General features: G+C 34.2%; 1 protein-coding gene across 5 annotated transcripts in view; it reads right to left on the minus strand.

The window, feature by feature from the left end:
* Positions 1-14,138, minus strand: part of PK3 (serine/threonine protein kinase 3) — a 169,774-nt gene that overhangs the window by 129,985 nt on the left and 25,651 nt on the right. The gene's annotated exons all lie outside the window — the stretch shown is intronic.

Genomic DNA, 14,138 nt, shown 5'->3' on the forward strand with positions numbered 1-14,138 from the left:
TCTCTCATGAATCCTGTCCTGATCTATTATTGTTAATCTAGGCTCATAGATGGAAAGTACAAGTTGGTTGAATGAAAAATGTTCTCCTTCATCTTATGTCTACTATGTTGAATGTGGTTTTATGGATTCTACGACAGTTGATATTATCCTTCACATATATGGTGCTATGAAAAATAAGTCTTTGCGTGAAATTTCAGGCCAAAGACCTAGTTACTGATTTATGTATTAGCAAAGGCAGGAGTGACTATCGTCATCCAATATGGATAGAACTTTAAAAGAAATCCAGGGTATTCATGATGATATGATGCATATTGGAGAGTTTCAGGAAAAGCTTGGTGTAAAGCAGAAGTTAATATTATAAATCTTAAGGAGCTTGAGCAGAATGAAGACTATGTTGAAAGAGATGATGAGTTCTGAAGCCAAATCATTGAATGGATAGCATCAATGAAGAGCAGTGACAAAGGACAAATTATGGTGATGAGGAGTGAAGTTATCAAAGCCTGTTTTAATTACAAAGAATACGTATCCTAATATGTGTGTTAGGCATTAAGGAGTCAAGAAAGACATTAAACAAGACAACGAATTAATATGGAAAGGATTTTCTAAGCATCAACGATATAAATCATAGCCGATAACCTTCAGGATGTACCGGCCAAATCAAATAAATTAAGATCAAAAGCTGAGAAGATGCGATTAAGGAAATTCATTGAAGCTGCCTTCAATATCATCGGTAATTGAAATAATTTTGCTTTGGATATATTGAGCCATGACTTAGAACAATCTCCATATGAGTTCACGGCAAGAGAGATGCAGCCCAATAATCAGAATGGTCAATGGGTGTGTTTATTATAATATTAGACACATCAAAATATGATTAAAGTATCATATGTTAAAAGGTGAAATACAATGAAGAGGTGCGATTAATTAGTAAGAGGTGTAATACTAATTTTTTTAAAGTCACAATTTTAGAAAAATAGAACATATATATAGGGGCGGAGATAAAACATTTAGACATAAAACATTTGAAAAACATCTATATGGAAGAAGAAGTATTTTATATCTACTTGTATGGAGGAATAAGGGCTATAATGTGACTTTGTAATATAAATTCAATTATTTTATTTTAATAATAAAATAAAAGGCATGTTTAATTTTGAAGGCATGGAGATTTATACTGCAGATGAATCGTCCTTTATAATTATTATTTTTAAATTATGTAAGCAATTTTAATGTCAGAGAAGTGGACACAATCATTTAGCATCTTAAATGTGATCATCACAAATATAGTGAAATATTTAATTGTTTATGTATCTGCATCCAGATTGTCTCCCTAACAGAGGAGTTAAAAGTTCAATCTAGGCTAATTTAAGATTGCATAATATTTGGTCAGTCACATCTTGATTATTAAATTGTTGACAGTTCAAGTGCATAAGAACTTTATGAAGTTGTACGTGAAAATTCACTGAAGTTGACTTTGTTGCCCGGATGAGCAGAGGCACTAGTCTTTTATTATTGAAGTCAGAAAATCTATATATTCCTTCCTACAAGCATCAAATTCATTATTATTCAAACATTATACAAAACATCCAACCATTACTCAGTATTCAGTTTTATTTTAATTGAGTTCCAGGACCTTGCCAGCCGGAGAACTCCCAAACTTAAATTCGTTTTAGAAAAGCTTTGAACCAAGTGATCAAGTTCGAGGAGAAGGTCTACCCGCCTATGTGTAGTGGAGCCTGAAGTGCAAAAGAATCAATAAAAATTACCATTCAATGGCCAAAACTGATTGTGAAGTCCTATCAGAGAATTGGCAAGCTCTTGGATTTCCAATCTGCAGCTTTGAGAACCAACAGGATCCAATTATAGTTCCTAGCAGTGAATCTTGGTCACAGGATGGGAGTGGTGAATTAACTTCTGTCGCTTGTCATTTGATCAATCCTAATATAATTTCTGATTTCAACCCACAAAGGAGTTGGATGGATTTCCTACATCGGCCATTGAATAGATCTTGGTGGAGAGTTCATGAGAATTATGTTTCAATCGAAAGGAATGGGTTTTCAGCTTCATTCTTATTCATAGTACCTATGTACTCGGGTGTTCTCCAGATTGACGACGACAATATGATATTTAATATGCCCTTGGTGTTGTTTTCAGTTTTCAAACAGCTTGTTTCTTACATCATCTATTTAGGTCGGGTCGTCGCCATCTACTAGGTTATACATAGCTCCTGGATACATTTCTACCTCATCATATCAGTTGGTGATGACAACAAGGTTTGGGATCCAGGTGTTGACCATATGTATCTATGGCTTGTTAAGGATTTTGTTGTAGTTCTACTCAATTTGAGACTAGATGCAATGATAATCAGAGTTGTACAGTCTACAAGTGTTGTGAGATTTCATGGATTTATATGGGATCCAAGGATCCGGTTGATGGATAGGTTGCAGAGTGACACCCTGCTTCACAGTGCCGCTAGATTTGTTTTCAAATGGCAGTACAGGGCTACCGGCAGATTCATATGGGATCCTAGTACTGATTGCTTGAGGACAAGCAATCTCGAGAAGGGAAGATTTGTAATGTCCCCTTTTTGGGACATTAGAAAAGTTAGATACATATTCATATAATATTAAAATTGATTTTGAGAACGTGGATTTCAAATTATAAAAGGTCAATTTAATATTATAAAATGGGCTAAAAATGACAAGGAGAGATGAGACGAAAAGCCAAGAAGGGAGTCGAAGAGTCAAAGCTGTGAGGATAAAAGGAGAAGAGACTCATTCATTTGGTATGCTTGATTTATGATACAAATTTCAGTTTCTCTCTTGCGAGAATTATTCAAAAAGCTTCCTCTTTCATCCAGTGTAAGGACATAGCCCCTTGTGCCGGTAGATAATGAATGCAACCCATTATCTGAGGATACGTCACATCAAGTGTCTTGCGTGTGCTTACAGGCTCTTCTCTTAGTGTTTCAATTTGACTGTAAAACTATGTTTAAGATTGGATTTTGAATGTTGGTTATTGCATTGTTGTTATATAATGCAATAACATGTTTTAAGGAATTTTATGAGAGTTTATTGGTTTAATACTATTGGTTTGTAACACATTTTCATATGCTTGAATCCTGAATATTGTTTTGAGAAAGAAACCGAATAAATATCTATTGGAGATATTTCGTATGGTTTATATTACTGGATTTTAATAATGCGACTTCATATGTTTATGTTCTGAATGATATTTTGAGAAAGAAATCGAGTCAATATCTGTTTGGAATATTTTAGGAAACAACTTAGGTAGTCAGAATCAATCTAAGGGTTGATACTATTGAGTATCAAGAGATATTTCTCTTCTCACCAAGAAATCAATCAATTTATGAGATAAGCATGTTTAAGTGACACCTAATCATCCTACACCAATCAGAAATTCCCAGTTGCAAGTGTCCAAGAACATCCAATCAAAACATGCCAAGTGCACTTGTGTATTCCAAATCATGTATCTACTTAACCTATTTTCCCATTGATTCTCAAAGGCATTTTTATTTTCTCATTTGTCACAAAGTTGTGCTTTTTTGTAACTAGACAAGCACTTAAGGCTTGTAGTTGTCTATTGGATTAGGGTTGTGTTGGTTAAACATTGGCCCTTAATCTTGAATTGACCTTGGTCACTCATTGTAATTGAGGAACTATAGAAGGCCAAGGCCTTCTCTTTTAATAAGTTAGAGAAAGAGACTTGCTGAAATTGTTGCCATAATGTTAGCAAAGTAATTGCTCATTCATTGTTGGTCTTCATAGAGGATTACTTGTGTTGCTTTGATGCATTGCATAGTTTCCAGATTTGTTCACTTAGATTAGGAATATATTTCATGTTGATTAGAAGTAGTGTTTAGTTGAATGGAAGATATTTTCGATGCATCTTTGGTGAACTCACTTAGACCAAACCACTAGTTGTATGTTGATTGTAAGTTTTCCTTCCATGGTTGAATGACATATTTATGACCTTTACTTCAATTGTTGCTTTCACATTGATATGCATCGATGCATTATGTTATTGGAATGGTGATAGTTTGAATGTCTTACATCTACCTTAGGAGGTCGCACTAGCTTGGTTGATGTTGATAGCTAAACTAAGTCTCATAGAGTCACAAAGACATTCACAATTTCTTGCATTCTAAGAGTAAAGTAGCTTTCTAAACCCTTATTCCCTTTGTAATTTATTTGGTTGGAAGTGCTTGAAGTAGTTGATCCATTAAATGAACAAATAAGTCCATGTGTGATTATTATGGTAAATCAATGTTATATTAAACATAGGTTCCACAGGGGATGCATCCCTTGGCAAAATACCCTCGTTCTTATACCCATTTCGTATCGGGGTGCAAGGATGGAAATTCATTGTCCATTGTCCCCCCATTTTCATTCCCAAAAAGGGAACGATTTGTTTTCACAAAATGCCCAAGTTTCAAAAATAAATAGAGGTGGGAAAGGGAAAGAGCCTTCTAATAGGGAAGAGAAGTAAAAGAGAAACATATGTTGCTGAATTATATAATTTATACCACCTAGTGAGACAAAACTACGCACCACTGTTCTTGATAAAGAGTATTCAAAAGTGAGAATGTTGATAGAGAAAATGAGACAGACATGGATGGATGAGTGATTCTCTATCATCATGGATAGGTGGACCAATATCAAACATCATCCACTCATCAATATTAGTGTCACTAGCTCAACAAGCTCTTATTCTCTTAGAGAAAAAGGTGGTTTAGGGAAAAAGAAGAATGCAACCTTCCAATTTCAGATTTTAAAAGATACTATAGAAGAGGTTGGCTCTTTAAATGTTGTGCCGGTAGTGATAGATTCAGCCTAAGTGTGTAGGTCAATTGGATTAATGGTGGAGGGTACATATAGGCACATTTTTTGGACCCCATGTTGTGTACATGCATTCAGCAACACCTTGAAGAACACTGGGGAAATTGATTGGATAAAGGCTATGGTGTTTGAGGCTAGAGATATGCAAATGTGTATTTGCAATCATCACACATCTCTCACATTATTTCGAACATTTTCAAAGAAAAAATTTCTCAAGGCCATGGAGACCAGATATGCTAGCTACTTTATTTTGATGGAGAGGATGCTTGAGGTCCAAGAGGCCTTACAATCCATGGTGGTCAATGCAAAGTGAAATAGATGGCATGAATCTAGCACACAAAATAGAAGTGTAAAACAAAGAATCCTCAATGATTATTGGTGGTCTACCATGAGGTAAGAAACTTAAATAATTGCTATTGCAGATTTGATAAAATTATTTCTGATTTTAGTCTTTGCTGATTTTATTATTTATGAATTTAGAATTTCAATAATTATGATATTTCTAAGTTGTAACTTGCTTGCATTTGCAGCTACATTTGCTCCTTCATTGAGCCCATTGTGCGGATCGTTAGATATGCTAGTAGGACTCTCATAGCCTTGGAGACATTTATGAGACCTTTGATAGCATTGTTGGGCAGATCAAGCATTGTATTCATTCTAGGGACCCTACTTTGGAGTTTAATGAGGAACATCTTAGGTACATTGTGACAAAACAGTGGAACATTATAAACACTCCGCTCCATATGGAAGCCTATACTGTGAATCCTACATGGTATGCACCGATACTTTGAAGAGTCATTCCATCTAGGGATGAGGAGGTGAGTCTCAAATTTGAAATCTCAAGTTTACAATTTAAAATTATTAAATTAAATCAACATGTGAGATAGAAAGCTCTCAAATTCTTAGTTTTCAAATTTCAAATCAATGTACAATCTAGATGATGCTAGTAAGATTCTTCAATAATGGCTTGACTTTGCCAATCTTTGTGGCTCAACCTTTAGTAGACCAAAGGCGAAGATGGATAGAGCTACATCAACTCAAAGAGACCCTATTGGATGGTGGACATGGCATGAAAAGATACACCTGGGCTAAATGTTCTTGCTATTCGTCTTATATCACAAGTTGTAAGTTCCTCTATTGCAATGAGGAATTGGTCCACATATAGCTTCATCTAATCGATAAAGAGGAATGACCCTACCTCTAAATCATCAGAGAAAGTGGTTTTTCACAGTGTATTGCAGCTACAAGATCGCAAACTCCTGGGTAAAAGCACAAACCTATGTCACTTTTTTATAAAGAAACGTGATATCAGAATGTGACAATTCAACATTAATGACAAAAAAAATGGTATCTGTGTTTAAAATATGAAGATGGTGTAAACTGATGAAATGTGTAGAATTGGATGAATTTTATGCCTATAATTTTTATAATTTTTTTGAGTAAGAAATTATTCATTTTATTTTATTTTGAAGTCCCATTTTTAATTGTAAAAAATATAGCGTGTAGTTCCCGTCAAACAAGTATGTGCAAATCATCTTTTTTTGTTCTAATTTGAAAATATCTTATAGATGGCATGTATAGCTAGTGAACAAAAAAAGAAATACTTATTTTTTATGTATATTTTCTTTGTTATAAGTACTCAAGTTTGACCTTATCAGAATCCAACAATTTTTTCCTCCCGTCAAAACTTCCCTATCAAATCTATACCTTCTTGAAAAAAATTACATATTCATGAAGAGGATTCTCTCCTCTAGAGATAAATATTATTTTTTTATTTTTTTGATATGATTTACTATTCTTTTTCCTTTTTTGAGGGAGCATCTTCTGAAATGTTGAAATATCGATTTTTAATATTTTGATATTATAACATATTATAACTAATCAAAACACTAAAAAATTTATATAATGATGATATTGAATCTGAGATCTATAAAAGGGTATTTTAAGTTTTTGAAAAAAATTGAATTTTGATAGAGAAATGAGATTTGACCAAAACAAGTTTTTGTATCATAAACGGTGACACAGATCTATGCTTTTACTCTCCTCGATATCATCTAACTCCAGCATTACAATGGGGACCCTCAACCCACCCCTACCAGTGACTCAGAGGCTAGCTCTAATAATGATCTTGTTTATATTTAGATTCCTAGAGGACAGCCATATATTTGGCATATATCATTTGTAGATATAGTATTGATTCTGATTATTATAGACATATGATTATAGAGTTTAACTTTTATGTTATTGTTTAGTATTTTAGGACTTCTCTTTATGGCATTTTGATCGCATGCATGAAGCTTGGAGCCTTCGGGCAATTTTGGTATATTCAATGTATTCATTGTATTGAATCATGTTATGATATGCATATTTGAATTCTCTCTATATATAAAAATTCCCTATTATGGTATAGTCGTCCCCTATCATCTTCTAAAATTTTGCTTCGAACCATACCCACACCGGAAACATGTCTTCGCCCCCTAAAATATCCGAATCCCCAAAACTTCGTGGAGCATACTATCAAACATGAGAGATGAAAGATCCTTATATAGATTTATAAATACGATGCTTCTATCATGAAACAATTGCGGACTAAAGACGAGAGTAGAAACTAACAAAAAAACTAAAGACTAAGATGACTATTAAAAAGACATTACAATATTCTAACACTCCCTTAATGGTCATCACCTAACTACCCTACAGAAATCTCTACATGCCTTGTGCTCATAAATTCTTGAGAACATTTTGTCGTTGTTGAGAGCCTCCCTGGATCTGCAGAGTGTTAATGACCAAGAGTGGCCAAAATCTATCTAGAAAAAATAGAGAAAGATTGCCACTTCTTCAAAAATGCTCTACAAGAAGAGACAAGAGCCTACCACTAACTCCACCAGTGAGATGAACCTACCACTAGCCCTCCTAGAATTTATAAAACTTTGACCAAAAATCACAAAATGTCCAGTTGATGTTGGATAACAAAGTGGTCCCTCATTTTAGGAAAAATCAACGCGCCCTGAGAACAACTTTCACGATTGAGGAAAAATCAACTAACTCTTCAAACTTTTGCAAATAAGCAAGGTGTCCCAAAACAAATTGCAAGATAACATGATTTGAAGTTAACAAAGCGTACTTTTTTGGAAAAAAAATGCAAAAACCCGGCAACAGAAATCCCTAACAAAAAATCCCATGCAAACTTCACAAATCACAGAAACCATAAACAACTTTTGAGGTGAAAAATTGATCAAAACCAAAAACAAAATCCAAGACACAAATTAGATAATACAAAACATCGTTTTTGAGGAAAAACAGTCAAACCCAACAAATAAATTTTGAAGAATTTTTTTTAAAACCCAATAGATAATATTTTAGGAGAAAATTATCAAAACCTAATATAATTTTTTCGCAAAAATTTATTAAAAACAATTAAATGTTAAGGGAAAAAAGATAATGATAATGGAAGTCCCAAAATATTTTGTTGAAAATTTATTAAAACCCAACAAATAACTTTTTAAGGGGAAAAATAATGAAAGACATCAGAAATTATGATAACCCATCAAAGATACCTCCATGCGGAAAAACATGAGCTTTGGTGTAGTAAACAACACCTACAAGCAACATGTAACTCACAAAAAACACATGCAAGCAACAAGAAACTCACAAAAAGCACATGCAAGCAATAGGGCACTCACAAAATGCACATGCAACCTTTGAAAATCAGAGACTTCTGCTCAAACCAGATAATTGTGCAATCAAAACCCTCCCCAAGCTCATGATTTTCAGCAAAATCCTTTGATGAAAAACCACAAAATTTTCATAAAATACCTCCAACGATTTTTATTTTTAAAAATCAAGAAACAAATTTCTGGAAAAAATTCCAAATCCCATCGACCCACACTGATATCATGTTATGGTAAATCAATGTTATATTAAACAGAAGAGATGAAAGATCCTTACATAGATTTTCAAATACAATGTTTCTATTATAAAACAATAAGAAGGAACATTGGGGTTGTCTCATTTGATCGCACAATCCATATACATTGTTTAGCATATGAGTTTCCTTATTCAAGAGAGTTGGAAAAAGTGGTGTTTCATTTGGAATACTAGGTATTAGATTATACATGTTATAGTGGCATAAAACTCAAACAACAAGTAGATAATAAAAGAAAGAGATAGGTCAAAATTACATAACATTGTCACATTCATCATAGCAACATAACATAAAATTATCAATTCCATTCATCAAATCAGCATAGAACATAGCATCAAATTGAATCATCCTCTAAGAATTGGAAAATAGGATGACATCAAATGAGATAATTAGTCTGTCATAGATGGACAATATGTTTAGACTTTAGAGCCCCTTCTTGTGGGTTTTGGAGAAAACTCAATTTGTTGTGCCAAATCTTCCTAGCCATCTTGTTTGGGCAGTAATCAGCTACAACAATATATTTCTAGGCAATTATTGCTGCTATCAAAGCATTACCAAAGCTGAAAACAATCTAAGTATTCCTCAACACAGCAGCAATCATTTCCAAATCTGCAATATGAATATCAAATAGAAGTCTGATTTACAATCATTTTTAGGTGTGGTTTGTTGAACAAAAGCTGAAGTTTGAATTTTCGGTCATAGTTGGATGCTAAGTTTGTAATGGCTTCCAAAAAAAAAAAAAATTCAACATGTGTTATATCAACACATTTTATTATTTTAATGTAGGGCCTGCAAATGAGCAAAAAATCACCATTTATTAATTTTTTTTGAGTTAAATTTTATTTTAAAATTGGAAACTTCAAGTAGTCCCCAGAATGGACGGGAAACAACTACAGAGTCCCCAGGATGATCAACACCATCTAAAAACACGTTGACCATTTCTAAAGTTTTGGGGGCAGGTTTCTGATTTTCTTGCTTGGGTGGGGACGGCTTGGAAACGTTTTCGACCGTCCCCAAGTCCCCGAAACGGGGACAATTTCCGAAACTCAAGGCTTAGAGCTAGAAACACGTCACCGGGTAACATAGCCAATAACAATGGAATGATTATCTCTAGGCTAATTCAATTTGACTGAAGCTACAACATTAACACTCCCTCTTAGCTAGGGAGAATTGTTATGGAACACATTATTCTCTCAAGCGTATAGAGAGATATCATCTCAATATGATATTCCTGGAATGAAATATTTTAAGGATATCAACATATATCCATCAAATTAGATGTTATCTTTTGATATCATCCGAAATATGATTCAACAAGAAATATCAATCATATGATATTCATATGCTTATATTCTCTTGGTATGTGCACTTGTATCATGTTCATGATGCCTACCAAAAAAATATGTAATATCCTAGAAAGGATATGTGTTATCTTATCTCTGGCACACTCCACGGCAGCAACTAAATGTAGTCTATCAGATAACAGTCATTATCTCAACTACTTAATGTAATATCCTAGAAGGATATGTGTTATCTAATCTTCGGCACACTCTGGGACAGCAACTGAATGTAGTCTATTAGATAGCAATCATAATCTCAACAACTTAATGTAATATCCTAGAAGGATATGTGTTACCTGATCTTCGACACACTCTAGGACAGCAACTAAATGTAGTCGATTAGATAACAATCATGATCTCAAGGACAACAACTCAATAGTCCATCATGACAAGTATTGTGATCCTTGGCACATTTCAGCACAGCAACTTAATGTAGTCTATCATGATACGTTTGTTATCATGATCTCTGACACATTTTAGCACAACAAATTAACGTAGTCTATCATGATATGTTTGTTATCATGATCTCCGGCACAATCCAAGACAACTTAATGTAGTCCATTGTGATAATAGGTCAAGCAATTGTTAAGATCATCACCTTACAATAGCGACCTCACAAAGAAACATCAATGAAAGATCGTCACCTTTCATGACATTTGTCCACATATGCAAAATATTAACTCTCATGATATTCACCATGAACCAAGTTAGAGGGTGGATCCATAGCTACTCCTAGAGAGTGGAACAAGGGTTTTCTCCTTAAAATTCTCTCTCACAGAGAAGAATGTATTACAAGGAATTTCACCTTAAACTTCTCCCTCTCAATATGTAATTTTTTTGGTCCAAGTTTGCTTCTAATGTAATGTCAGACTCCCTCTGATATCGATCTTTCTGAACTCTTAGCACAAGGTTGCCTCTAATGAAGTGCCAGACTCCGTATGAATCTGATATCATCCTTTTGATCTCGTGGCAGCAAGTCCTGTCATGCTTCCCTAGGTCAACAAGTATCTTGATAGTGTTTCCAACCTACATACATGAACTTTATCTCATGAATCACAATCCTTTAATTGCTACAATTTTTAATCACTAGAGAATACAACTCGACATGGTCTACTCCATCTGAATCAATATCATCAAGATCATCAAAAAGTTTGATTGAAACATATCTTCTATCTGCTCCCTCTCAATCATCAAGGATATTCATTTCAAGAATCTCACTCTATCTAGCATGATCATTAGATGACTAATGAAATCTAGATCAAAACATCTTAGAGTTTTGCACAATGTTCGGTACCATGTGTAAAGTACCAACCTTCTATTCCTGCAAGAACATCCCCAGACACTAAAGAAAAGATCAAGGCAAATAGCTCTTTATAGTATGCATAGAAATATAAATAAGAGAGAAACTACAATGGGTAGATAAATGTAACACTTAAGGATATGAAATACTTGTCTGCACATAAAGGTCCATAGACATTAAATAAAAAATTGCCTTCTTAGATTATTTGAGAATGGAACATCTCCACTCTAAAGATGGTTAAAGTGGGAATGGAACATTGGTTATTATTCACCCTTACAATGTAAAATTTCCACTCTTATATCATTGAACCATAAGACTCACTTCAATCTTGTGTCTCATCTAAACATATTGAGTAGAATTATGGTGATAGTCATCATACCAAATGTGTATGTGTTCAATGGAATCCTTTGAATATACTACAATACTCGCATTCATGATAAGCCCATAAACATGCAACTTTCAACATTCCTTCCTTAATACTTGCAACATTATCCCCTGTACCTTTGTGCCAAGAAAGCATGCATCCCGAATATCCACATAAAATTCACCATCTTTCTTATGTATTACAAAAATTATTACTCCAAGTACTCAGAGAGAGTGCAGAATAAGTTTTGTGAATGTATGACTTATAACTCTACGGCTCAAATGGACCCATAACTTGATTGAAGAATTAAAATAAGTTCTTCACACTCTTATTATCCTTGCTTCTTATACAATTGTTCAATCATGTATATATCCTACCATTTCCAAGCAAACCAGTATTAATCAGGTGTGGCAAGTGGGCAACACAGTCACAGGCTCATCTCCTGGCATACACAGTACTGTTGCTACTGATCTCAGCAGTTTAGGGACATTGGATCTCCAAAGTGGAGCCACCTTGGAACACTCAGTATATTTTAATCTATGCACTGGTTATGTATGCATGGAACATATTTCAACTAAATATCCTTCACATTAACCACAATATGAATTGTCTAAGCCAGCCTAAGAAGAAAAAATAAGTTTCAGTATAAACTGGAATATATATCACCAAGCTTAGCTATTGAGTGATCACATTGAGCATAAAAAAGATCTTGCAACTGGAATGCAAGTTTAAATATGGCACAATTCTATGGTTTTGTGATTGTACATTATTAAAAGCATGTTGCCCCCCATTTTCTGTGGCAACTTTTGATTAGTAATAGTATTTCAAGTATGCTCTATTACCCCACAAGAGATTATTAAATGCCCAGTTCAATAATCGACCAACACTCCAGCTGTTGCCCAACATGTCACTAGAACTACTGCCTCTATCCAGTAATTTGCTTAAACATCATTACCACCAGCACTCCGCAATGTTCAGACAGGGTGATCAGCAAACACAACAATGTAGATGTGATGAAGTATTTGAGGTGAAAACTTTAAAATCTCCAGTATTGTAACCATGGCCCACTGACACAAAACATAGTTCCCATCAAAAATTTATATTAAACATTAGCCTCACTGTATTGTTTCAATAATATCTTCACACATTAACCTAGCTGCTAGCACAATGATACAGATAGTTCCTTGACTATTTGCTTTAGTGATAATCCTCACGACAGACAAGTCTAACATGAATGGGCAGCCATGTGCATTTACCAAATTGATGTGCTTCCTCCAAATAGATATCGCTTTGATAGAGTAAGGATGTCTGATGTCGTAATAGAAACTGCAACTACTATTTGATTATTATTCGCACCAGGGATAAAATCAAGGCTAGAGAAGTATGACTTCTTTCACACATCTGTTCAAATTGTGCCATAACTGCTTCATGATTATATGAGAATACGGTGATGCACATTTCACTACATGCTTCATAATTTCATTATAATAAAGATCTCCAGAACTCACAGCATACTGAAATATATATATGATAACGGGAGATACATTGAGACTCATGCATCCACAGAGCAGGATAAACACATAACCTAACATTGTAATTTTTCTTTCTAACTGAACAACAGCCCCATAAGTATGCTCACGGTAATGAAAACTGATAACTACTTAAACTAGAACCGGATGATCAAATTGGAGAACAACATAGCCGAAAATGGCTTCACACATTACTTTAGAGATCACCAGCAAAGAGAAATCATCCATCAATGAAGAATGAAATAACATCTTTAAATCTGATAATGAATCGTCAGTATTGATGAATTGACACCAACAAGGCACGAACTGTTAACTCAAGTAAATGTGGTTAGCATTCATATTTCATTATCATCAATATACTCTGCCAACAGTTCAATATGTCCGCATGGTACCAAGTAAGCACATGTGAGACACAACGATGGAAGTAATATGAGATTCACATCAACTGCCATATGGCCCAAACAGATACAAAGGAGAACAATACACATTCTTTAGAACTTTATCATTTTCATTATAATCGAGACCTCCAGAACTTACAATACACATTGATCTCTTCTGATGATTATATAGACAACTGAATTTGGCACACTTCCATCATGTTCCTATGTACGCAACAAATGAACTTGATAACCTGACACTGAGTACTTACAAGTAATTGAATCTCTGATAAAGATAAGAAAAAATCCTTGCGGCACACACATTTTGTCTCTATTATTATTTTGTCTTTATGTTGTCACAAAGAATTTGACCAAGTTTTCTTACATATATAATAGGACTGGAATGAAGGAATGACCAATACTATTACCAAAAGCCCTATTCAA

This window comes from Cupressus sempervirens, chromosome 9, assembly GCF_028749045.1.
Source record: "Cupressus sempervirens isolate cs-2001-9-10 chromosome 9, ASM2874904v1, whole genome shotgun sequence".
Taxonomy (NCBI): domain Eukaryota; kingdom Viridiplantae; phylum Streptophyta; class Pinopsida; order Cupressales; family Cupressaceae; genus Cupressus; species Cupressus sempervirens.